Source organism: Hirundo rustica, chromosome 24, assembly GCF_015227805.2.
Source record: "Hirundo rustica isolate bHirRus1 chromosome 24, bHirRus1.pri.v3, whole genome shotgun sequence".
Taxonomy (NCBI): Eukaryota; Metazoa; Chordata; class Aves; order Passeriformes; family Hirundinidae; genus Hirundo; species Hirundo rustica.
Genome location: NC_053473.1, coordinates 6,644,341 through 6,669,358, shown reverse-complemented (window position 1 = coordinate 6,669,358; position 25,018 = coordinate 6,644,341). Strand labels below are relative to the sequence as shown.

The 25,018-nt window shown below is 62.6% G+C and overlaps 1 protein-coding gene across 8 annotated transcripts in view; it reads left to right on the top strand.

The window, feature by feature from the left end:
* Nucleotides 1–20,603: 20,603 nt before the first annotated feature.
* Nucleotides 20,604–25,018, top strand: part of ATP2B4 (ATPase plasma membrane Ca2+ transporting 4) — a 51,716-nt gene continuing 47,301 nt past the window's right edge. For all 8 annotated transcript variants that reach the window (XM_040085754.2, XM_058423482.1, XM_040085757.2 and 5 more), the window contains exon 1: nucleotides 20,604–20,748. The gene's annotated coding sequence lies outside the window, so the exon portion shown is untranslated. The remainder of the gene's footprint in view (nucleotides 20,749–25,018) is intronic.

Sequence of the window (25,018 nt, the reverse complement as noted above, 5' to 3'; positions counted from 1 at the left end):
CAATGACCCTGCCAGGAGCAGCAGGAAAACCTCTCGGAGGGAGTTAAAATCTCTGGGATCATCCCGGCTTCCAGGAGCTGAGAGGAGCTGCCCAGTGGTGTGGGATATTTTCGATGCGATGTATTCATGCCTTGTATTTTTATCCACATGTAACGAACACCGCGAGGGGGATGACACATCCCCGGAGAATCCAAACCCCTGAACTGAAACCACGGAGCTCAGCCCACATCCTCGGAGCCCGGGGAGGCATCCGAAGGCGGCGGGAGAAAACCTGGGAAGAGGATCCGGCTCCTCACCCGCGGGGACCCGGGGGGCGCAGCACTGGCACCGTGTTGGGGGGAGTGTGGGCACCTCCTCTCGCCCCTTTTCCGGGCAAAACCCAGCTCAGGGTGGATTATTGACCCAAAATCCTTGGGAAAGGGGAATTTGGAGCTGCTTTATCCAAAGTTCCAGCGTTTGTTGGCGCTGCTGTCGCGTCACCCTTGAGTCAGCTCTGCCGTCCCCGCATCCTCCTCCATCCCCATCCACCCTTCCAACACCTTCCCACCAGCCTTCATCCAGCTGATCCCATGGGATGGAGCCTCCAGCAGCTCCTTCCCCAAATCCAGCCCCACCTCCGCCCCTCCAGAGCTCTGGAAAAGGTGGGAGCCGCCTGTTCCAGCCTGTCCCATCCCGTCCCGTCCTGTCCCATCCTCCCCGGGGGAGAGGGGACCCCAAAGCCACCCAAGGCAAGACAACGCCCCTAAATCTCAGCTCTTCTCCAGGCAATTCCCCCATGAGCTACTCATTTCTTTTGGAAGAGCTGGGATTTCTGCAGATCAGGCTCCGGCAGGAGGGAATTGCCCGAATTTTCCCGGCCGGTTCCTTCGCGCTCGTCCCGCTAGAGGGCAAAGGCAGAGTGCCGGGAGTGCCGGACCCTCCCGGAGGCTCTGGGATCCCGGGAATGCCCGCCGGGATCGGGAGCAGCCCGGGAATTGTCAGGGGAAGGCTTCGGAGGAGCTGCAGGAGGCCGGGCGGGCAGGGATGGCTCCCGGATTTACAGAAATCCCAAATTTTCTGTGAGAAAGGAGCACTGAGGGGGTCCGGGGGGGCTTTGCTGGGGCAGAGTTGGGATTCAGGGCGGGCGCCTGCCTTGGGTGGCTTCTGTGTCCCTGTCACCCCCAGGGAGGAGGGAGCAGGATGGGGCAGGAGGGACCTTGGAGAGACCTTGGAGAGACCCTGGAGAGATCCTGGAGGGACCCTGGGGAGACCCTGGAGTGACTCTGGAGAGACCCTGGAGGGATCCTGGAGAGACCCTGGAGAGACCCTGGAGTGACTCTGGAGTGACCCTGGAGGGATCCTGGAGGGACCCTGGGGGGACTCTGGAGTGACTCTGGAGGGATCCTGGAGGGACCCAGGAGGGGCGGAGCTGGGGCAGTTTTGGGGCTGGTTTATTGATTATTGGGGCATTTTGGGGGCTGGTTTATTGATTATTGCAGCAGTTATTGATCGCGGCCTGGCTGGGAACGGCCACCGCCTCCTGCCACTCGTCCCCTCCTGGGCAGGGACCGTCCCCAGGCGCTCCTCGGGCGCCGGGATCCCGTCCTGGAGCAGCCAGGAGGGCACAGAGCGCACCCCGGGGCTCCGCATCCCCGTCCCTCCTCCCCCGCCCGGGGAGCGATTCCGTGTGGAATTCCTGGCTCTGCCTCGCTCCTCCCTCCTCGCCGTGCCGCCCAAGGTCACCTTCCCTCGGCGGGGCTGCGCTGTCACACATCGATCTCCGCGCTCCGGCAGCGCCGGCTCGCAGCGGCCCCGAGCCCCCGCCAGCTCAGCACCCTGCGGCTCCGTACGGCCCCATCCCCTTCCTCCCCTTCCTCCCCTTCCTCCCCTTCCTCCCCTTCCTCCTCTTCCTCCTCCTCCTCCCCTTTTTCTACCCCCCCACTCCTCCTCCTTCCCCCCCGCTCCTCCTCCTCCTGCCCCCAGAAGTTTCCCCCTCCAATTCCACGTTCCCAGTCCCCTCTCCCTGCTCCCCACCCGAATTCCTCCTCCCTTTTCCCCGCGCCAGGAGCAGCCCCGTGTCCCTTGGCCCCGCGTGGGGACAGAGGCGTCCCCCGGTGTCCCTCGGCCCCGCGTGGGGACAGAGGCGTCCCCCGGGGTCCCTCGGCCGCTCCACAGCCGGGGCCAGCTCGGGGACGTCGAACAGGAACCCGAGAAGGGGGTGGAAGTTTCCAGCTTCCTGGGCCCTGGAAAAGCTGGGAAGATTCCCCAGAATGATCAAAACCTCATTTTCCTGCCTCGGTGCCAATGGGGATTTTGGGGTAGTTTGCTGGAGTCATTAAATCCCCCCGGGAATTAACAGATTATTCCGATTATTAATGGTGCTGCTCCAGTTCCGGAGTTTTTTCCTTTTTTCCCCCGGGATATCCCAGGGCTGGGATTGATTAGGTGGGAGCTGGGGATGAAAGGGCCGCCCATGAATTATCCCTGAGGTGTGGACAGCTCTGGGGTCCCTCCAGGGAAACTCAACAATGGGAATAGGAACGGGATGGGGGGAACAGCCCGAGCTTTTCTTCTCCCCATTCCCTCCTTCTCCACAGGGAAAAAAAAAAAAAAAAAAAGAAAAAAAAAAAAGAAAAGGAGGAGAGAAAAACACATCAAAACGCAGCAAACATTCCTTGGGTTTTGTTTTTTGTTTTTTGTTTTAAATTTTATTTTTCACATCCCCCTCCCCCTCGAATTGTATAAAAATAATCCACAGAAATTCAGATTTCTCGGGCTCAGCCCCCTCCCTGCAGCATTCCCAAGGGACTGGGGGTTCCTGCAGCATCCCGGGGCTTTCCTGGCTCTCTCTGGGATCGGGATCCCGTGCCCTGAGCCGCTCCGCGGTGGGAGATGTGACCCGACACCGCTATTTTTAGCAGCGACGCGTTAGGTGCTGTCAACAGGAGCCCTGACGCCTGGGAAAGGCTCCGGGGTGGGAAGCGTGAATTCCCGGGAAGGGGGCCCTGGATGAACGCGGTTCCGGCTCCCGAGGGCCGGGGCTGGGGCCCTGGGGCGGTGTCACAGCCCGGGGGTGACAGCGGCGTGGCTGCCAGGATTCGGGAATGTTCTCCCGCCCTGCTGCCGCTCCCGACCCAAGGGCTCCCGGATCCCGCCCCGGGGCGTCCTGGCACAGGGATAATTCCCTCCAGCCCCATTCCGGGCGGGATCAGCTCCCGTCTGACCCCGGAGAGGGGACGAAACGGAGGACGATTCCAGCGGGATCGGCGGCTCCGTGCCGCGATCCCGGCTTTTCCAGGGCCCACACGCAGCACCCTGCGGGGCACCAGGCTCTCCCCCACCGCCAATTCCGCATTGCCCCGTCCTTGGTTTCAGATTTTTCCCGGTTTGACCCGAACCCGAGCCCTTCCAGGCGCGGTTTGGGCTGTCCGGGGATGCTCCGCTCAGGGACTGGGGTGGCGGGGAGAGGGAGGAGGGGAGCTCGGATTGAGCGGCGGCTTCTAAAATAACCGCGCGGAGCCTGGATCTTCCCTGTCTGTAGGATGTGGAAAACCTGGAGAGGGGGAAGAGAGAAACAGCTCCGAGCGAGCCGGGTGCGAGGATCGCTAATTTATGATCAGAGAAACGCTGGAGCTGGGAGGTGGCAGGGGAAGGACGTGGCGTTCGGCTGGGGAGGAACCCGATTTCTCCAGGGCTCGGGAAAAGGATTCCCTGCGGGAAAACTGTGGGAAGGCGGCGCGGGCTCAGCCCGAATTGCCGCCCGAGGAATTGTCCCTGCCTGCACGGGGAGGTTTGGGTTCCGCTGGCCCTGCCCGCCGGGACGCGATTCCCTGCCAGGATTTGGGAGCGCTGCCGGCCCCGTGAATTCCCCTTTTGGGAATCGTGCTCCTTTGTGCCCCCAGAACAGGGTGGGGAACCTGAATTCCCTCATCCCGGAGGATTTTCCTTCCGGGATCCCCCTGGGGTGTGCGACCCGCGGGTGGCAGCAGCAGGAGGCGTCCGGCGGCAGGGTGGATTTGGGGAGGGGGATCTTCCCTCAGGGAATTCCGGATTTGGGGAGGGGGATCTTCCCTCAGGGAATTCCGGATTTGGGGAGGGGGATCTTCCCTCAGGGAATTCCGGATTTGGGGAGGGGGATCTTCCCTCAGGGAATTCCGGATTTGGGGAGGGGGATCTTCCCTCAGGGAATTCCAGATTTGGGGAGGGGGATCTTCCCTCAGGAAAGTCCGGATTTGAGGAGGGGGATCTTCCCTCAGGGAAGTCCGGATTTGGGGAGGGGGATCTTCCCTCAGGGAATTCCGGATTTGGGGAGGGGGATCTTCCCTCAGGGAATTCTGGATTTGGGGAGGGGGATCTTCCCTCAGGGAATTCCGGATTTGAGGAGGGGGATTTTCCCTCAGGGAATTCCGGATTTGGGGAGGGGGATCTTCCCTCAGGGAATTCCGGATTTGGGGAGGGGGATCTTCCCTCAGGGAATTCCGGATTTGGGGAGGGGGATCTTCCCTCAGGGAATTCCAGATTTGGGGAGGGGGATCTTCCCTCAGGGAATTCTGGATTTGGGGAGGGGGATCTTCCCTCAGGGAATTCCAGATTTGGGGAGGGGGATCTTCCCTCAGGGAATTCCGGATTTGGGGAGGGGGATCTTCCCTCAGGGAATTCCGGATTTGGGGAGGGGGATCTTCCCTCAGGAAAGTCCGGATTTGAGGAGGGGGATCAGGTTTTTTCCCTGCAGCTCCGTGGTTGTACTGATTATTAATTAATTCATGAAAGGACAATCAGCTTTAAAATTAATCAATCAAAGCTCTAATCAGCTCGGACCCGGAGAGCTGCCAGCTCAGGAATTTTACCAAATTAAAATTCCAGATCTCTGGAATTTTACCTTGGATCAGCTCCAGGCCCTGGTCCAAACCCCTGGGATCATTCCCAAACACGTTCCCAGGTTTTCCTGGGAATGGCCGCGGCTCTGGGATCCTGCTCCTCTCCATGACCGTTCTGTCCCCATCCCAAACCCTTTTCCCCCTTAATCCCCTCCACATTTTCATCCTCATCCTTTCTGGATCCCATTGTTTTTTAATTCCAGGGATCTCCCCAGGGATTCCGCTCCCGCTTTCCCCCTCGGCCTCCTTGCAAAACCTCTCACTTTCCCGAGAACTTTGCCACGGAAAAAAAAAAAAATCCAAAAAGGGAAAGAAGAACCATCCCCTTGTCCCGAGGCTGCTCCGGCTCTTTTTCCAGTCACAAGGGTGAGCTGGAGCAAAACTTTCCATCCCGGCAGGAGCAGAGAGGGAGGGGAAAAAAAATTTAAAAAAAAAGGAAAAAGTTCCCCAAAAACCCCAAATCGGCAAAGCCAGCGCTGCCTTTCCCCGCATCCCTGGGGATTTTTGGGGGGGAAAATCATGGAGTTTGTGGCTTTAGGCAGGAGGAGATGCCGGAGTTCTTTGGAAACAGCAGCAAATATCGTTGGGTTTGGGTTCCTCCTGTGCCAGGGCACCGGGAGCCGTCCCGGATCCCCGGATCCTGGGCGCCTTCAAATCCAGGGATTTCAGGGGTTTTTGGGAGACACGAAGAGGCAGAGGCGGGGTTTGAATTCTGAAGGTCTCCACGCAGGAGGCTCAGAATTCCAGGGGTTGGGGTTGTGGGAAGACCCTGCCCCAGGAGAGATGGGATCAGGCGCTGCCTTTCCATCTGGGAATTGCCTGGGAGCGCCCAGGGGGGCCTTGGAGAGGGGAAGGGATGTTTGGACACGGGGATTTTTTGGGGAGTGTTCGCTCTGCGGCATCTTTTGCTTGACCGGGGGCACCCGGGGGTGCTCGGGGTGCTCGGGAGGAGCGATCCCGGTTGGAAGCACAGTCCTGGATCTGTGGGAACACAATTCCAGCCTCCTGGAGCCGCTCCCAGCCCTGCTCCACGGAAAGCCCCGGGACAGCAGCGACAGCCTTAAAAGGGGTGACAGGAGCAGAGGGACGCTCCGGAGGTGGCAATTCCCCAAGAATTCACTCCTTGGTCCATCTCATTCCCGATATCGGATCCCAACATCCCCTGGGGGCACCCCCGGAGCAGGGATGGTGCCCGGGATGTCCCCAAACCCCACAGGGGACCTGTCCTGGCCCTGACATCAGCACCCAAAATCCCCGGCCGCTTTCCCGGGATGTGGTTTGCAGGGATAAAGTGGGAATGCTGAGGGATGAAAATCCCCCAGTCCTCTGGCATCGCCTTCCCTGGGGACACGGAGATTCCTGGGAGAGGCCTCTGATCCCTTCAGGAAAGAGGCACGTGGAGCAAATTATTGACAAATTCTGTAACTCCCGAAATCGAGCAGGGACTTAGGATAAACAGGGGGGAAAAATGAGGAAAAACAGGGGGAAAAAAAATAAGGAAAAGGGGGGAATAAAACAAGGAAAAGGGGGCATAATAAAAAGGAAAAGGAGTGGAACAAAATAAGGGAAGAAAGAGCGATGTGGGCAACTGAATGCCGGCGAAAATAAACATCGGGGCAGCCTGGGTTTGCTGAGGGATGAGGATGCTGGGAAGGGTCTGGGTTGGGAAGCGTCTCCAGAGGGACTTTTCCAAAGGTTCCCGGTGCCCCGGGCGCTGAGGGGTGCGGGGTGGAGCCGCTGGGATTCCCCGACCCAAATCCCGCTGGGATTCCCTGACCCAAATCCCGCTGGGATTCCCCGACCAAAATCCCACCGGGATTCCTCAACCCAAATCCCGCTGGGATTCCCCGACCCAAATCCCCTCTGCCCACGATGGGAGCCTGGGATCAGGGTGACACCCTCGGAGCGTTTCCCACCGGGATTTACGGCCTCGGATCCCTCCGGATTTTGAGGTGGCTTTGTCACCGCCCCCCTGAGCGCCGGCGGGGCCGGGTCAGGGGACAGCCCCAGTGGCACGGGTGACACTGCCAGGAGCAGGGGACAGCCCGGGTGGCACGGGTGACAATGCCAGGAGCAGGGGACAGCCCCGGTGGCACGGGTGGCACTGCCAGGAGCAGGGGACAGCCCTGGTGGCACGGGTGACAGCCCCGGTGGCACGGGTGACACCGCCAGCAGCAGGGGACAGCCCCGGTGGCACCGGCTGCTGCCACATCCCGTGGTTTTCCCGCAGCCACGCGGCTCCAGGGTGGATCCCGCGCTGTGGGATGGAGAAATGTCCCTTCCCTGTCACCCCCGGTTTATTCCGAGCCTTTTCCCGGCTCGTGCTGCCACGGGACTCTCCGGGAGCCCACGGTGTCCCCGCGTGTCCCCCGCCACCCCCAGCCCATCCCTGGACTTTGATCAGCTCCGGGAAGCAGCTCCATAAATCACAGGAGAGCCGGGAAATTAAAACCGTTACGGTGATAAATGGGGTTTATTTCGCTTTTTAAAGAGTGGGATTGCGGAAAGGAGCGGGGTGGGAGCAGGGAACAGGAGGTGCTGCGTTTTCCATCTGGGAGAAGCGGTGGGATAAAGGACGAGAGAGGGAGGGGGAGAACGCAGGGAGTGCTGAGGATTCCTCGCTGGGATGGAGGGAATGTGGGAAGGTGTGTGGGTTTTCCAGGCGGCTCCGCGTTTTTGGGGCGCTGTGCTGAATGCTCAGGGGTGCGCTCACCCCACAGGAATGGTCCAAATCCGCAAGGAAATGCAATCCTTGGATCCAGGAGGGGGTGGTTATCCACCGGCCTTGCCAGCGCCTGCAGCACCCCGGACTGTGGCACCCAAATCCTGCAGAACCCAAATCCCACAGGATCTACATCCTGCAGAACCCAAAACCTGCAGAACCCAAATCCTGCAAAATCCACATCCTACAGCACCCAAATCCTACAGCACCCAGATCCTGCAGCACCCAAATCCTGCAGAACCCAGATCCTGCAGCACCCAAATCCCACAGGATCTACATCCTGCAGAACCCAGATCCTGCAGAACTCAAATCCCACAGGATCTACATCCTGCAGAACCCAAATCCTGCAGAACACAAATTCACACCACTGATATCCTACAGTACCCACACCCCACACCCCACAGCCCTGAGCCCCAGCCAAGGGCAGCCCTGCACCAAATGATTTCAGGATCTGTCCCCGGGATGGGAGCCCGTGTCCATAAATCACCGCTGACCCCAGCCACGGGGCATTTCCCGGGATTAATGAGCGGCTCCGGGAGGAGCCAGTGACTTGGGATGAGGCCAACAATCCCATTTACCCCCCCGGAGCGGAGTCCCCGCGCACTCCTTGTGCCAAGGTCAGCAACACCTCTTCCAGCCAATTTTTAGAATTTTTATTAATGAGAGTAATCAAGTGTTTGAAATGGATTTTCATTCCCACCGCGGCGGTGCCGCCAGGCTCCTGCGGAGAGACGGGGGGTGCCAGAAATGGAAAGAGCATCCCTGTCCCGCAGGAGCCTTTTCCTGCCTCTCCCGGGGACAGGAGGGTGCCGGGGACATCCCTTGGCCCCTCCTGGAGTTCCCACCGGGATCTGACACCCTGGGACTGCCGGGAAGGGAAGGGATGGGGAGGGAAAGTCCCGAGAGGAGCAGGATGGGGACCCTGGGCCGTTCTCCCGATGGATGTCTGCGCGTTTCCGCGGCAACGGGAGCGCCGGGATAATCCCGGCTTTCCTCTCCTCCAAGGGGAGAAAGTTTCGTGCTCCTGGCCACGGGCAGGAGCGGCGCGGTGGGAACGCGGTGGGATCAGAGCCGTGGGAATGCAGGAGCAGCCCCGTGGAATGCGGTGGGATCAGAGCCGTGGGAAGCTCTGGGAATGCGGTGGGATCAGAGCCGTGGGAAGCGCTGGGAATGCGGTGGGATCAGAGCCGTGGGAAGCGCTGGGAATGCGGTGGGATCAGAGCCGTGGGAAGCTCTGGGAATGCGGTGGGATCAGAGCCGTGGGAAGCGCTGGGAATGCGGTGGGATCAGAGCCGTGGGAAGCTCAGGCTCTGCTGCCGCCACTCCCACGCGGGCTCAGGGACACAAAAACACCCAAACACGCCGGGGAAGTTCCAACCCAAACCCATCCCGAGGAGGGGGGAGCCCGGCGCTCCCGCTCCGCATTCCCATGTGGCGATCCTTGGTGGAATTCCGAGGGCTGTCCCCCCATCCGGGGTTGCTGGTGGTTGGTTTGGGGTCCCCACCCGTGTCCCCACCTGTCCCACCATGGGGACGATCCCCGGGTGCTCCCCTGGGTCCTGAGCTGGCCACAGGAGCAGCTTTGGGGCGGAAGAGGATCCCAAACACATTCCAAGGTGGAATCCAGGCCCTGGGCAAAGCCTGGTCCTGCCTTTCCCCTTTCCCTGCCCAAGGAGAGCAGCCCCGGTCATGCTGCGGGGAGGAAAATCCAGCTGGGAAAACATCCCAAACCCGGGATCTGCCGGAGCTTTTCCCGTTCCCCTGCCTGGTGACGGCGGGGCTGGAAGGGAGCCGGGAGAGCGGCACCTCGGCCAGCAGGTCCGCTCCCCTTATGGAAAGGCATCTGGGATGTGTTTATTCCTGTCGGAGCCCTTGGCCCGGGGCGGGAGCGGGATTAACCCGGGAGGAGCGGGCTCCTGCTGCCAGGCTCCCCCGAGAGCCCGGGGTTGTGGGGCACAACTGGGGCGCCCTTTGGAGGAGGGGACGGTGAATGTTCCCCCTTCCCTCGGGGATCCCAGCGGGAGCAGCCGCAGGGGGAAACCGAAGTGGAGGGAAGGGAAATCCCCGGAATCCCTTCGGGCTCCTCGGGGGAGCGAAGTTTTGGACAGGCTCGGTCACAGCTCCGGAGCTCCAGGGAGGCAGGAGTCGGGAGAGGATGTCCTTGGAGGCCCTTCCCAGCGGGATCTCCTGGAGGGACACACGGGTGACACCGAGCAGGGCACGGAGCGCCGCTGGAAACCCGTCCTGCTGCCCCGGCACCCTGCACATCCATCCCGGTCCTCTCCTGCCCGGCCATGCCCGGCTGTGCCCGTTATCCAGGGATTTCCTCACTTCTGTGCCCGTTATCCAGGGATTTCCTCGCCTCTGTGCCCATTATCCGGGGATTTCCTCGCTTTTGTCCCTCTCACTCCCTGCCCGGGCGCTGCCCCAGGCCCGAAGGGATCTCCAGGGGATTCCTCCCTTTTCTCCAGGGTTATCCTCACCCTCCTCAGGCGGGCAGGAGCCACGGAAAAAGAAAACAATAAAAATCCCTCCTCGGGAGCTGCCCGAGGGTTGAGGGGCGGCCTGCAGAGCCCCAGGGAATTCTGAGAACCCTGGCCCGGCTGGAAAACCTGGATATTGCTGGGAAAAGGCAGTTTTGTGAGGATGGCGCTGGCTCGGGCAGGAACCTGTCCCCTCCAGAGCGGGTCCTGTCCGCGCCCAGCCCCGGGAGAGCCCGGAGCCGGGGACACGGACATCCCGGCTGAGGAGCCGCGTCCCAGTTCCTGGTGCTGCTCGCATTGATCTGCCTTCCGGGCTCTGCTGTGCTCCAGTTTTCAGTGTCACTTCAGCTGCCGTCAGCCCAGAACTCAGCTCTGCCCCTCCCTCACTCCACAGCGGGTTTTTTCCCCTTTTTTCCCCCTAAATCGCAGCAAAAACCTCGTGGGTTTTTTGGGGGACCCTCACCACCACCTGGCCGAAGCGGTGGGACCCAGCGTTTGTGCCTCCCCAAACCCGCCCAATTTTGGTCAAACTGCAGCAAAAACAGTCCCGGGAGCTTCCCTGACCTTCTGGAAGCTTCTCCAACCCCCCGGGAATGACCCTGCGGCTTCACCCGGGTGATTCCACCGGTGGTTTCCTGGGGGTCTGGGTGTGGGGTGGGTGGTATGTTATTTTTTTTTTTTTTTCCACGCTGAGCGAAAATGAAAATGCTGAGGAACGGAAAGACTCTCACTTCCCTAAACCCTAATTATAGCGCCCAGCGCCCGAGCCTCGTGCAGCCCGCGGGGGTGGGAAACTGAGGCACGGGAGTGCTGAGGTGGATTTAAGGAGGTTTGGGAAAAGGGCTGAGCTCCGCCTGAGTTTGCTCTGGGGGTGGTGGCGGTGCCACAGGACGGGGAATATTCCCTGTCCTTCCCCGAGCGGATTTCCCAGCTTCGCAGAGCAATCAGGACACAGGGAAAAATCATGGGAAAAATGGGGAAAATGAGGAAAATGGGATCCTGGAGAGGAATGGGAGCCGCCAGCGCCAGCCGCGCTCCCCGGGGCCCGGCGGCGGTGGCGGGCAGGCGGGGACACGGGGACACGGGGACACGCGGCCGGGGCGAGCGGGGACACCGGCGCTGTGTCACGCCAAGCCCCTGGGGCTGGCAGCGCCCGCCAGCAGCACCGCCAGAGCCGGGGAAAAATGCCCAAATCCCGCCTGTCCCAAAGCCAACTTTCCGCTGGAAGCCACCAGCTGTCCCCCGGCCAGGTACGGGGACTTTGCCACGGCTTTGGACGCTCCCCTCATTAGTTAAACGTGATTAATTACCCCGCCGCCTCCTCTCCCAAACAGATCTGGGTATCCAGGCGCTAATGAAGAACTCCGGCAATTATTTGCCGGGGTGAATCCCCTCCCAATTAGGAGCAGATTCAGGGAATGAGCTCTGGAGAGCTCCCGAGCCTCTGCTCCAGCGCGGGCTGAGGATTCCAACCCGGGGGCTTCTGAATGAGGAGCGGAGGAGTTGGCTAAGCCCGAGCTCGGGGGGAGCGGGGATCCAGCCGGGAATCGGGCTGGATCCGGCCGGGAATCGGGCTGGGAATGGGGCTGGATCCAGCCGGGCTCCAGCCGGGAATGGGGCTGGATCCGGCCGGGCTCCAGCCGGGAATCGGGCTGGGTCCAGCCGGGCTCCAGCCGGGAATGGGGCTGGATCCAGCCAGGCTCCAGCCCTGCTGGGAGCGGTTTTGCTGCCAGGAAAGCAGGTGTGAGGGTGGCCGGGGGGTGCGGGGTGCCCAGCTCTGCTGGGGAGCCCCAGCGAGGCTCTCCGCGGGTGGGGAGCTTTTTACAGCTGCTTCCAGATTCCCAAAACACGCTGAGATATCGGAATTTTCCACTGCGTTATCGGTGTGCCGCCTGGAGGGGGGACAGGGCTGTTCCTTCCGGATGTTTGGGTGCTCCAGGCTGGGCTCTGCCTGCGCCCTCGGGCAGCAGCTCCGCCTCGGCTGCTCCGGCTGTCCCTGACAAACCCCAAAGAAAAGGGGATGCTGCTTTCCCTGACAAATCCCAAAGAAAAGGGGGATGCTGCTTTCCCTGACAAATCCCAAAGAAAAGGGGATGCTGCAACCCTGTCCCCTCCTGTCCCCTCCTGTCCCCTCCTGTCCCTGCCCAGGCCGGGCCCAGCCCCCGTGGGCTCTGCTTAGGGCTGCGCCCCCTTTGCTGGGAATTCCCAGTGGAGCTGGGTTCGGGAATTTTCCTCTTTTCCCTGCGGATCTCCCCTGCTCGGAGCAGAACCGGCGAGCCCCGGCCGTGCCAGTGCCAGAGGTGATGCTTTGTCCTCCAAAGGTCGCTCAGGGCTGGGGGAAGCTGGAAATTAAAAATAAAGCGACACCCGAACGCCCTGGAGAGGAAAGGGCCGGAGAGCGGCTGAGTTTCCATCAGCGCTTCCAGGGTCACTGGAAAATCTGAGTGGGGAGCGAGAGGGAAGGAGCGAACTTCTGCTTCCCGGAGCTTCCCAGAGCTTCCCAGAGCTCCTGCGAGGGACAGGCGAGGGAGGGGGCGGCTCATCGGAGCTGCTGCCGCCCCTGGGCTCTTCCCCAGGCTCCTCTTCCCTCTGAAATCCCCGCAGGAATGAGGATCCCGGCCGGCTCCGCTCCCAGCGCTGCTGCTGCTGCTGCTAACAAGGGACAAAAAGCAGCGGATCTGTCCCCAGGCCGGAAAGTGATGTGTCCCCAGGCTGGACACTGATGTGTCCCCAGGCCCGACAGTGATGTCCCCACAGTCTGTGCTCTGATCTGCCGGGCTGCAGCTCCTCGGTCTCCTCCAGGATCTGTGTTGGAAAGCCTCGATCCCAATCCCAGCTCTGGGCAGGTTGGGATTTCAGGGAGAATGGGAGGAAGGATGTTTGTCACAGGGGGACGGGGACAAAGGACAGCTGGAGGGGCTGTGAGTCGGGCAGGGCTGGACTCAGGTTCGGATCTGGGAACACACCTGGACTCAGGTTCGGATCTGGGAACACACCTGGACTCAGGTTTGGTTCTGGGAACACACCTGGACTCAGGTTTGCATCCCTACCTCCAACACCTACCCTGGATCTTTGTCCCTTCGACCCTCCCACCCCACAGCACCCCAATCCCGCAGAGATTCCCCATCCCTCCTCCCCTTCCCGGCCTTTGGGGACATTCTCCCTCCCCTCCTGCCCTTCCTCGGATTTGTTTTTCCCGGGAGCTCAGCCGGATCCACGGCCATCCTTTACGGATGGGATGTGTCATTCCCGAGCCCGGGTCACCGGGGACGCTGCCAGCCCAGCCCGCGGCCCCTCGTCAGCCCCAGCGCTCCTCGGGAGCCGGGACGGCCACAGGGCTTCATCAGCGCCCGTCACAGCAGGGAGAAAGCAGGGAGAAAGCAGGGAGAAATCAGGGAAAAAGCAGGGAGAAAGCAGGAAGAAAGCAGGGAGAAATCAGGGAGAAATCAGGGACAAAGCAGGGAGAAAGCAGGGATAAATCAGGGATAAATCAGGGAGAAATCAGGGAGAAATCAGGGAGAAAGCAGGGAGAAAGCAGGGAGAAATCAGGGAGAAAGCAGGAAGAAAGCAGGGAGAAATCAGGGAGAAATCAGGGAGAAAGCAGGGAGAAATCAGGGAGAAATCAGGGAGAAATCAGGGAGAAAGCAGGGAGAAATCAGGGAAAAAGCAGGGAGAAAGCAGGGAGAAATCAGGGAGAAAGCAGGGATAAATCAGGGATAAAGCAGGAAGAAAGCAGCTCGAAAGCAGCTCGAAAGCAGCTCGGTGTGGCTGGAGATGAAGATTCCCACGTCAGAGCCGGGAGCCGGGAGCCGGGAGCTGGGACCGGCTCTCGGCAGCCAGCGGGGACAGGAGCTGCTGGCGTCACCGCTGATGTGCGACACGGGCACGGCAGGCAGGGAGGCAGGGAGGCAGGGAGGGAGGGAGGGAGGGAGGGCTCCGCGCCAGAGCCGCAGCGCCGACCCTGCCGCCCATCCCGGGGATCCGAGGGGATTCCTGCAGCCCGACGGAGCCCCAGGCCCGGCGGAGCCCAGGCTGTGCCCGGCCCCCACGCTGTCACCGGGAGTGTCACAGCCAGGCCTCCCTTGGACACCCCCAGGGATGGGGACTCCACAGCTCCCTGGGCAGTTCCGACCTTGCCTTTTCCACGGAAAAATTCCTCCTGGTGACCATCCGACCGTCCCCTGTGCGGGGGCAGTGCCCGGCCCGGCAGGCGGGTGGGATGTCCCTGTCACCTTCCCAAGCAAGGCCGGGATCTGCTTTTCCAGTCCTGGCATTCCTGGTGCCAAAAGCTCTGTGTCCGCAGGGAAAATCCTGCAGGGAAAATCCTGCATGGAAATCCTGCATGGTGTGGGGCTGACAGTGGCTGTGTCCCAAACCTCCAGCTCTGCCAGGTGTCCCCTGCCATGGCTGCTTCCCAGTGAATTCCCGTCCCTTTTCCCAGCTCTCCTTCCCTGCTGCTGCTGTGAGCTCGCTCTCCTCTCGCTCTCTCCCTGCCGTGACTCATTTCTCTCTCTCGCCAAGAGAAATTCTTGGATTTTTAAAGAAGCCCTGGGAGGGTTTCACACCTGCAGAGGCTCCCAGCTGGGGCCAGGGAGCTTTTCCAGTCTGGATATGGGCACAGGAGGAGGGAGGGACAGATGGATGGATGGATGGATGGATGAATGGTTGGAGGGATGGATCCATGGATGGGGCTCGAGGAGCTCTCCTCACCCAGGATCCGTCAGATGGAGCCAGGTTTGGAGCTGGGAATGGGATCCCACACTGGAGCAGGATTCTCCCTGTGCTCAGCCTGGATGGAGCAAGGACGGGATGTTCCAGCTGCTGCAGAGTCCCTGGGAAGCACAAGCCAAGAGCTGGCAGGGAAAAGGAAAATCTCCCACCCTGAGAAGGATCCCTGCAGGTTCTGAGGAGCCCCAGCCTCTCCCTGGCCCCAGGGATGGAGCTCCACAAACCTGGAGCTCTGCCCCTCCCTGGAAAGGTCCCAGGCCGGATGGGAGCAACCTGGGACAGCGACAAGAGCGGGGTTTGGGAACGCCAGGCCACGGGATCCGGGATTATCCCGCTCCCCGGGATCCCCTCTCCTGCCCCACCACCCCGGGACGGGAATTTCTGGGGTGTCAGAGTGACCCCAAAGCCTCAGCTCACCCCCTCCTGCCCCACCACGGCTTTCCCTGCCCTTATCCGGGAGCTTTTCCCGGTCAATATTTGCACTCCGCCTTTCCCCAGGAATTCTGGGTGCCTGCTGCAGGCCCGGGGCGCTGCCGGGGAGGGAGGGCATCACACGGGCTCACATCCGCACCCCCTGGAGCAAACCCCGGCCCTGCCCCGGCGGCCGTGCGCGCCTGGAGGAGAAACTCTCCTCCGGTTCTGTGATTAATTCCTTCCTCCCACCACGGCCGCCCGCAATCCCATCTTTATCCACGGCTCCCCACTCCTCCTCGGCTGTAAAATATTTATAAATCCCTACATTAGGGCCCTTCTTCACTTTTTTCCCTGCCTTTTTCCTTTTTTTCTTCCCTTCTCCCCTGCCTTCCACCCGGGCTCCCCGGCTCTGCCGAGCTCCAGGAGCCGCTCCATTTCCATAAATCTCGGGGAAGCTGCGAGGAATAATTTCGTTTTTTCTTTTTTGCTCGGGGAATGCGCTGCTTCTTTTTTAATTGCACTCATCTGCAGCTCCTTAGCGATGCATTATTGATGGTTATTATTCCAATAAAGGAGCCGCTCCTGCTTCGCTTTCCCGGGGAAGCACTTGGAAACGTGTCTGGCTCGCCCTGTCCTCTCTTCCGCCCTGTTTTGGGAAGGGGTCACCTTTGCATCCAAGATTTTTGCATTCAAGATTTTTCGACCCATTTTCACCCCATTTTTGGGGGTATTGCACACCTTTTTTGGGTATTTCACCCCTCTTTTGGGTGTTGTCCTGTGACATCAACACCGGTGATGTCCTGATGTCCCGTGATTGTCACCCAGCGTCCCCCGAGGCAGGTTTAGGGGGAAATGGACCTTTCTGGAAGCAGGAATCCGGAGGGTCCCGGAGGATCCCGGGGGTCGGGAATGTCCCCAGGCTCGCGGTGGCTTTGCTGGGGCGCCGGGGGTGGCACAGGGGCGGCCCCTGGGCTTCTCGCCGCCCCAGATTTGGGGTTTTGGGAATGTCTCGGGATCTGCTCCTCTGGGAAAGCCGCTCCCGACCCCACGACCTTGGGAAGGCGACAGAAGCGGCCCGGCCGGGGTCGCCCCCGCCCCCGCTGCCGCACCCCGGGATTTCAGCCCCGCGCTCCGCGGGGTCACCGGGATCCGGGCGGGGCCGAGGCCATCTCCAGCTCTTCCAGCACCTTTCCCCCGCATCCCTGGAGGGAGGAGAGGCCCCAGAGCGGGGCTCGGGAGCTCGCCCGCCTCCCCGGCTCGGCGCTGACAGCTCGGCGGTGACGGGCGCAGCGATTTTCTCTCCCTCTCACTTGGCTCCCGTCCCTCCCACCGCTGTCAGCGCCGGCAGCGGGGGCTCTGCCGGGCCCCCGGGGTCCCCGAGCTGTTAGCGCGCTGCGAACACCCAGCGCGGGGCTCCTCCTTGATGTGAGGAGCGAAACGAGGTCGGGGCCGGAGGGAGAAATGTTCATTTCGGGAGGGAGGGGAGGATCCCGGGGGTTTTCCCCGGGGTTGTTTCCCCGGGAATTGCTCTGGAGAGGAGCGGGGGGATCCGTGGAAGAGCACGCATCCAGCGGCCCGGGATTCCCCCTCACGCCGCCCCGGGATGCTCGGGAGGGAGCAGCCCAGAGGCGCATCCTGAGCTGTCGCGAATTTCGGGGTTTAATAACGAGCCCCGCACAGATTTAAACCCCGCCGTGCTTCCACCCGGGAATGCGCAGGGATGGGGAAGGGAAAAGGCTCCCAGGCGCTTTGGTGATGAATTCCGTAGGTGAGCAAACAATTCCGTCTCCTAATTACAGCCATAAAGCAAAATTCCCTCCCAATCCCCAAATTCCTCCTCCTCTCCTGTCAAGCCCCTTTTCCCCGATGGAAGAGCTGCTTAATTAGGAATTAACGGGGCTGTTGGAGTAACTGGGAGCAGGAATGGGCTAGGAGAGTTCATTAGTGCGGTGATGGGTAATTAGCAGTTCCGTGGCTGCGGGAATTCTTTTTCTGGGGTCTCCGAAGGCCTTGGGGTGAGCGGAAAGCCGGGAGCAGAGCAGGGAATTGCCGTGGATGCGATGGGACCATGAGGGGACCTTTCCCATCGGCATCCCAAATTCCAGGCAGGAATCCGAGCCTCGAGGAGGCACCTCGGGGTGCTGCAGCTCGGGGGTGAGCAGGGAGAGGGAAAAAAGGGAGAAAGAGCAGGGGAAAAAAATCCCTTAAACCCCCTTTCCAGCAGCTGCGGGAGCATCTCCAGCTCCGCGGTCCCCTGGGACCCTCCAGGACCCTCCAGGACCCTCCAGGACCCTCCAGGATCCTCCAGGACCCCCCAGGACCCTCCAGGATGCCCCAGGAACCTCCAGGACCCCCCAGAAGACCCCAGGATCCCCCCGGACCCTCCAGGACCCCCCCAAAGCCCCCAAGACCCTCCAGTATCCCCCAGGACCATCCAGGACCTTCCAAGACCCTCCAGGACCCCTCAGGAACCCCCAGGACCCTCCAGGATCCCTCCAGGACCCCCCCGGGCCCCCCCGGACCCCCCCGGGGCCCCCCGGGCCCCCCACTCTCCCGGCAGCGCCTCTCCAGGGTTTCTTCAGCCCCCGGCGCCGCGCTCACGCCCCGGCGCTCGCTGTCCCGCACTCAGCCCTCGGGAGGAGCGAGATTTCACCGCGCCCGACTCTGCCCGGGGCTCGGGAACCACTCAGTGTTTCCATGAGGAGCCCGGGGGCTCCAATCCCGAGCTCCGCTCGCCGGCACCGTGACAAAAACCTTCCCCGGCGCTGGATTCAGCCCTCCGCCCCCCCGGGATGAGATCAGGATCTGGCCCCGGCTTTGGAGGGGTTTGTAACTTGGCTGATACAACTCGGCTGATTTAATTCATTTTTTCGGGCTAAAAAATTCCACCTACAAGTTCCCAGCCTGGGAGGCATTAAAGGCAAATTAATCCAAATATTAGGGAAATCATCAGGGAAGTCACGGATTTTTTATTTATTTATTTATTTATTTATTTTTTTAGGGAAGAGCCTGGTGCAGCGATATTTTCTGGTTTGGGGTTATTTGTTTTACCTGGTCCCCACTGCCACCCCAAATGCGGCCTGTCCCCACTGCCACCCCCGTGGCTGTGACACACACACACAGAGGGTCCCGAAATATTCCCTGAAGGAATTTTTCCCATCTGCAGCGTGTGTGGGCACAGCTCGATGCTGGCTTGGAGGTGACATTCCTGCTCCTGCCCCTGCTCCTGCTCCTGCCCCTGCTCCTGCCCCTGCCCCTGCCCCTGCTCCCGTTCCCGCCAGGATTTTCCCTCTTCCTCCACGTGCTTCTCCTTAAACGCGGCCTGGAAGAGGCTCTGGGGCTGCTCACGGCTCTGTCCAGGAATCCCCGCCTGTCACCGCACGGGAATCACATTTCCCACTCGGATTTTGGCCGCTCCCTCCTGCAGCCACCGCCCCGGGTGGAAAACCTGTTTTTCCCTCGTTTCGACCCAAACCCAGGGGTCCGCGGAGGCTGCGCATTCCCGGCACTGCCGAGCTGCCCCGCTCCCACGGCCTCCCTGAGGCAGGAAGGCTGATTTCCTCCCAGCAGCCCGAATCCAGATGGTCAGAGATCCCTTCCAAGCTCCCAGAACCTGTTGGAAAAGGCCATTATGTCTCAATAGCAGTTTTGCATCCCGGCCCGTTGGAAGCGGCGCCTGCCAGCTGCTCCAACACCTCTTCTCCAAGCTGTTCCCTGCTCCTGGAGAGCCAGTCTGGCCAGGGTTGGCGGATTTTGGTGGAGGGATAAAATCCGTGTGTTTATTCCCATTTTTTTTCTGTCTCGGGCGAGCGTGGAGCGGTTCAATGGAAGAGGCCTGAGGTTGTTTTTTTTTTTTTGAGACTCAACGTTTTTCCTTGTCATGAGAAGACTCAGCCCTGAAATACTTTATTTTCAGAAAGAACAACCCTGTGAACTCCCTGGGAAGATGCCAAGGAGGAATTGAGGAGGAATTCCCAGCCCAGGGCATTTTCCTCCCCTCAAAGCAAAGCTCAGGCCCAGGTCACAGAGATGGAATTGAATCCAACACGGGCAGCTCCGATGCCACTGCGGCGACTCCAAACAGCATTCCCTGCTCCAAACAGCATTCCCTGCTCCAAACAGCACTCCCTGCTCCAAACAGCATTCCCTGCTCCAAACAACATTCCCTGCTCCAAACAGCATTCCCTGCTCCAAACAGCATTCCCTGCTCCAAACAGCACTCCCTGCTCCAAACAAGATTCCCTGCTCCAAACTCCATTCCCTGCTGCAAACAGCATTCCCTGCTCCAAACTCCATTCCCTGCTCCAAACAGCATTCCCTGCTCCGAACTCCATTCCCTGCTCCAAACTCCATTCCCTGCTCCAAACAGCATTCCCTGCTCCAAACAAGCCCCGGATCAGCTCCGCTGAGCGGCAGGGTCCGTCCCAGCTGAGGGAGGGATTTTGCAGGGAAATGGGAAAGAGGAATTCCCAGGGCTGCGCTCCCCGTCCAGCGCCGCAGCGCCCGGGAGCGCTCGGGAATGTGCAGCTCTGCAGGAGCAGGCCCTGCAGGGGGGAAAACCGCGTTCCGAGCGCTAATGAGGGGCTGTGCCCGCACGGGCGCTCACTGGTTTAACTGGAACCGCTGCGGGCCCAACCCGGGGCCCCGGGAGGGGATTTGGGGTGTCCCCTGCCAGCCCTGCCCCGAGGCCACCGCGGGCGGCCAAAGCCTCTCCTGCCTGGGGAAGGATTCCAGGAGGGATTTTATCCGGGCTCCTTAAAAAAAAAAGGGGGGTGAGGGTGGGGTCTGGGATGGGGGGGTTTGGTCGTGCTGGACCCTCGTGGCTCTCAGGGTGCCAGCACCCCCAAAGTGACGCTGCCCCATGAGGGGACAGCCGCTCTCAGGGCGGGTCAGACCCCAAACCCACTCAAACCCCGCAAAGAGCCCCGATTTCGCCGCAGCTCACGAAGTTCATTCGCACCCGGAGGCTGGGAGGGGTTTGGGCGTGAGGGTGCCCTCGCGTTTTTGGGGCGCCCACACCCCAAAAAGCCCTGGAGCCCTGGGAGGGGTCCCCGCATTGCCGGGGGCGTCCCCGCGCTTTTTGGGGGAGCGCACCCCACCCTTTCCGGGGGTGAACCCCGCCATTCTTCCGGGGGGGTCCCCACACTGCCCGGGGGTGTCCCTGTTCTTCCCGGGGGTGTCCCCACCCTTTCCAGCCGTGCACCCCGGCCGTGCCCGTGGTCTCCTGCCCTCGCTGGGGTCTCCTATCCCCGCTGGGGTCCCCCCCGCCGCCGCCCTCCTTTCTCCGTCCCCCTTAAGCGGCCGTCGGGGCTGCAGCCACCTTAAGGGAGCCCCTCCCCCGACGGGCTGGGACGAGCCCTCCCCCTCCGTGCCCGCCGTCCCCTCCCTCGCCGGCCCGGCCCCGCACGGCCCCGCACGGCTCGGGGGTTGCCATGACAAGCATTTTCTCCCGGTAGCCCCGGGACCGGTGCCCCCCCCTCTCGCCCCGTCCCATGGCCAGTCGCCGAGGCTCCGCCGCCAGCCGGGCGCCGTGGGACCGGAGCCGGTGAGCGCTCGGGGGGGACGCGGGGGTCCCGCGGGGGTCGGGGGGGGGACACTCGGGAGCGGCGTGGGGCGGCGGCGGAGGGGGTTCCCGGTGGGATCGGGGGGGTGGGAGCCGCGCTCCGCCGGGGCGGGTGGGGCGCGGGCCGCGGGGATTTCACCCGCCCCGATCCGTCCCGGTGCAGCAGGTGGGACTGGGGGGGGCTCGGCGTGGGTTCCTGGACCGTGGGGGGCTCGGCGCGGCACCCCCCGAGCCCAGCCCCGCCTGCGAGAGGGGCGGCGGCGCCGCGGCCGCGGTGGGGCGTGGGCGGCTGCGGGGCGAGCGGCCCCCCGACATCCCGCGGCGGAGCTCCGGCAGCGCCCCGGCGTTTGGGGTGGGGGACGCGCTCCGCTCGCATCCTACAACTTGTTGTCCGCCCTTGAGGCTGCGGCGGGGGGGATCGGGGTGGGGGGGCGCGGGGTTCCCGGTGGCGCGTGTCGCTGGGTTTTTGGGAGGGAGCGAGTTGTGGCATTGCGGGGAGGAGGGGGATGAGGATGATGGAGGAAGGAAGAGGCGGGGGAAGGGGAGGGGGGCTTGCGGCAGCCCAAGGACGGAGCGGGGAAGGTGCTGCGTGGGTGGGTTTGGGGTGGGTTTGGGCCGCTCCCCGCCCGGAGTGCGGTGGCTCGGGTGGGATGCGGTGGCTCGGGTGGGATGCGGTGGGAGGTGCGTGGGGGTTGCCCACGCCGCGGCTGGGCACGTCCCCCTCCCGCCTGCACCGATCCGGCTGGGCAGAGCCACGGCGGAGAAAACAGGAGTGGGGAGGCGGAAAATAAATTAAAAAATAAATCGGGAAATCCATTGGAAGCCCGGCCGGGCGCCGGCCTCGTCCGCCTCCTCCTGCCGCTGCCCTCGGCGCTCCCTGCATCCCAGCCCCGGCTCCGGAGCCTCGCAGCATCCCTGGCCTGGCTCGGTGGGTCCGTGCCCCCCGGGGGCGGGGGGGCTGCGCCCGGTGGTCCCTCCCCGCCCGGCCAGAGGCGAGTGGAGATGCTGGGAGGGAAGGAGGGACAATAGGTTATTGTGCTCTTATCTCTGGAGACCTGAGCTTGGGTGGGGGTTTGCAGTGCGAAGCTGAAACCAGTGCAGCCAGTTTCTGCCCGTGGCCGTGGAGCGGCGGCCCTGGACGTGGGTGGACGGGCAGGAGCCGAGGGCGGCGAGCTGGGCTGGAGGTGAGTGCTCGGAGCTCGCCGTGGGGCGCCCGGAGCCGCCCTGGGGCCGGGGGAGCCCGAGCGGAGCCCCCCGCCCCAAAGCCCCGGGCTGCGCCCTGCCCGCCTCCAGACGCTGCCCTCAATCTTTCGCTTCCCTGAGCATCGAAACGCACCTGAATTATTAAATCATGAGCGAGAGAGGCTGACGCCCCCGCGCTCCGCCAGCCCCACCCCTCCCTGCCCTTGGGCTTCCCTCCCCGGGACCCCCGGGACCCCCGGACCCCGCCCGCGGGCCGGCTGGCGGCTCGGGGGGGCTGCGGGCGCCCCTCGGATGCGGGGGCTGGGGGACCCTCCCTCCGCGGTGGGCGCTGGGTGGGCTTGGAGGCCTCCCGAATTCCAGGCTGCGGCTGCCGGGCCGGGTTCCGTGGCACGGAAGGTGCCCGTGCCGGGATGCTGCAGGCGGGGCCGGGCGCGCCCAGGGCAGGAGGCAGCGCTGCCCCGTCCCTGCCCCCGCGCCGCGCCTTCCCCTGCCCCGGCTCCTTCCCTGCTCCCTTCCCGGCTGGAAGAGCGCTGGGGAGTGCTGCAGGTAGAGCGGTTGGAGAGGGCGCCGGCTGTTGTTGGGTGTTGGTTTCTTTTTTTTTTTTTTTTTTTTTTTTTTTTTTTTTTTTTTTTTCCTCCTCTGGCGACGATGACGGAGGGAATTCCCTGCGCTGCCGGCTCGCCGCCCGCGTGCCGTGGGTCCGCATCTCTTCCCGGGGGAATCTGTCGCTGTCACCCGAGCCTTGCGCCCCGGGAGCCCGCGGGGAGGGCGGGGGCAGCCCGAGGGTGGCACAGCCCTCGGGCAGGATGAGTAAGAGCAGGGAGGGACGGCTGCTCCTCTCCACTATTGTTCAGCAGCCGAAAGCGCCGGGGTGGAGCTGAGCCCGGAGTTTCCCCTTCGTCCCCAAGCGCTGGCAGAGGAGCCCCGCTCCTGCCCCCGCTCCCTCCCTGCCCGCCCCTCGCCGGCTTCTCCGCGCCTTCCCCGCTCCTCTCTCGGCCGGTGGGTTGTGTTTTTTTATTCCCTTTTCCTGTTTCTCCTCCCTGCTAGGCCACGAGCGGAGTTTTCCCGCAGTGGCCGCCCGTTCCCGCAGCGCGGGCTGGAGCCTGCGGGGGTTTGGGGACACAGATCCCTGCGCTGGGGGGGACCCGCGGCCGCCGCTCCCCGCCGAGGGCCCGGGGAAGGGCTGGCAGCCCCCGCTTCCTCCTCGCCCGCGGCTCCTCCCCGCCGGGCACGGCTGCGCCCTGCTGCGTGAGAGCCCGCGGATCCCGCCGGGCTCCGGGAGCGGCCGGGCAGGAACCGAACCCGCCGTGGCCGGGATGGGACAGGGAGCCCCGGCGGGGATGCTCGGTGCGGGCCTGGAAGTGGGTGCAGGTCCTTTGGGAAGTGACCGAGGGCAAGGGGATGGAGGGCCTTGGATGGGAAGTGACCCGTGCTCCATGTGACCGTGGCCGTGGGAAGTGACCGAGGTTTGGTGTGACCATGGCAGTGACTGATGCTCCGTGTGACCATGGCAGTGACCAGTGCTGGGTGTGACCATGGCAGTGGTCAGTGCTGGGTGTGACCATGGCAGTGGTCAGTGCTCACTGTGACCATGGCAGTGGTCAGTGCTCACTGTGACCATGGCAGTGACCAGTGCTGGGTGTGACCATGGCAGTGGTCAATGCTCACTGTGACCATGGCAGTGACTGATGCTCCATGTGACCATGGCAGTGGTCAGTGCCCGGTGCTCGGTGTGACCATGGCAGTGGTCAGTGCTGGGTGTGACCATGGTGTTCCCTGTCTCCCGTAGCTTGCCGGATCTCCCGGGTGCTGCTGGATGCCGCAGCATTCCCGGTGATTCCCGGCTGTTCTGGCACTCCGGAGGGGATCTGGCGTGCAGAGCGCAGGAATCAGTGGGGCCAGCTGGGAATTTGGACCCTTCCCTGTCCCCTGGCGCTGTGCCGGGTGGGAGCAGGGTCACGGGGCTGGGGACGCTCCTGGGGGACGCAGCCTCCAGGGCCGAGGGGGGCAGAGCTGTCCCCAGCCTCCCTCCTCTCCACGCTGGTGCTGGCAGAGGTGACCAGCTGGGGGACAGGGACAGGCAGGTGACAGGATCCTGCCCAGCCCTGCGGCTTTCCAGTGGAAGCCGCTGGTTTTCCCTGTGACACTGGGACAGGGAATGTGTCTTGGGGTGCAGGGCCAGCCTTGGGGTCCCTGGGAGCAGTGACAGCCACGATCCCTGTCACCTCCTACCAGCGCCAAGCTAATGAATCCTGTGACTTTGATGTTTTAATTAGTTGCTTTTGGCTTTAATGCATGGGGATAATAGAGTTTCCATGGATTTATAAACCCTGCCCCTCTGCTGGATCATTAGGAAAAGGGAAAAAAGACAGAAGGTGAGGCTGGGTAGGGGCAGGAGGGAAGCTGGAGCACGTGACACCCGCTGGGGTGTCACCCACCCGGCCGTGACTCCTTTAAACCGCTAATTAAACACCTTAAATCCTGGGAGAGCTCTCTGTGAGTAAGAGCTGAGTTCAGAGTCCTCCTGCCTTTGTGAGCTTCGGGGAGGGACCCCAGACTGGAACGTGGGAAGCTGGTGCACGGCCAGGCCCCTGGAATCGGGAACTGGGGTTGTGGGGTTCCCTTCTGGGGCTGGCCCCGCTCCCTGCAGGGTGACCAGGCCACGGTGGCCCAGGCTGGTGGCGAGGGACACGGGGACCCTGCTGGGGTGCTCCTGGGCAGCGCCCTGGGATCTCTGGATCGTGGCATCAAGTCCTAAATGGGGCCCTAAACACGGCCCAGGAGGGGACACGGCTGTGACAGCAGCCGCAGCCCTGTGCCCAAAGCCCTCGGAGCCAGGGAGGGACGTGGGAGCGATCCAGGGGGGTGGGAGCGCTCATCCCAGTGCCAGTGGGAGAGCTCCTGGCCTCGGGAATCGCTGCCTCCCCTGCCACAGCAGTGCCACGCCACAGCAGTGCCACAGCAGTGCCACGCCACAGCAGTGCCACAGCAGTGCCACGCTGCAGGGACCGGGTCACAGCAGTGTCACACCACAGGGACTGGGCCACAC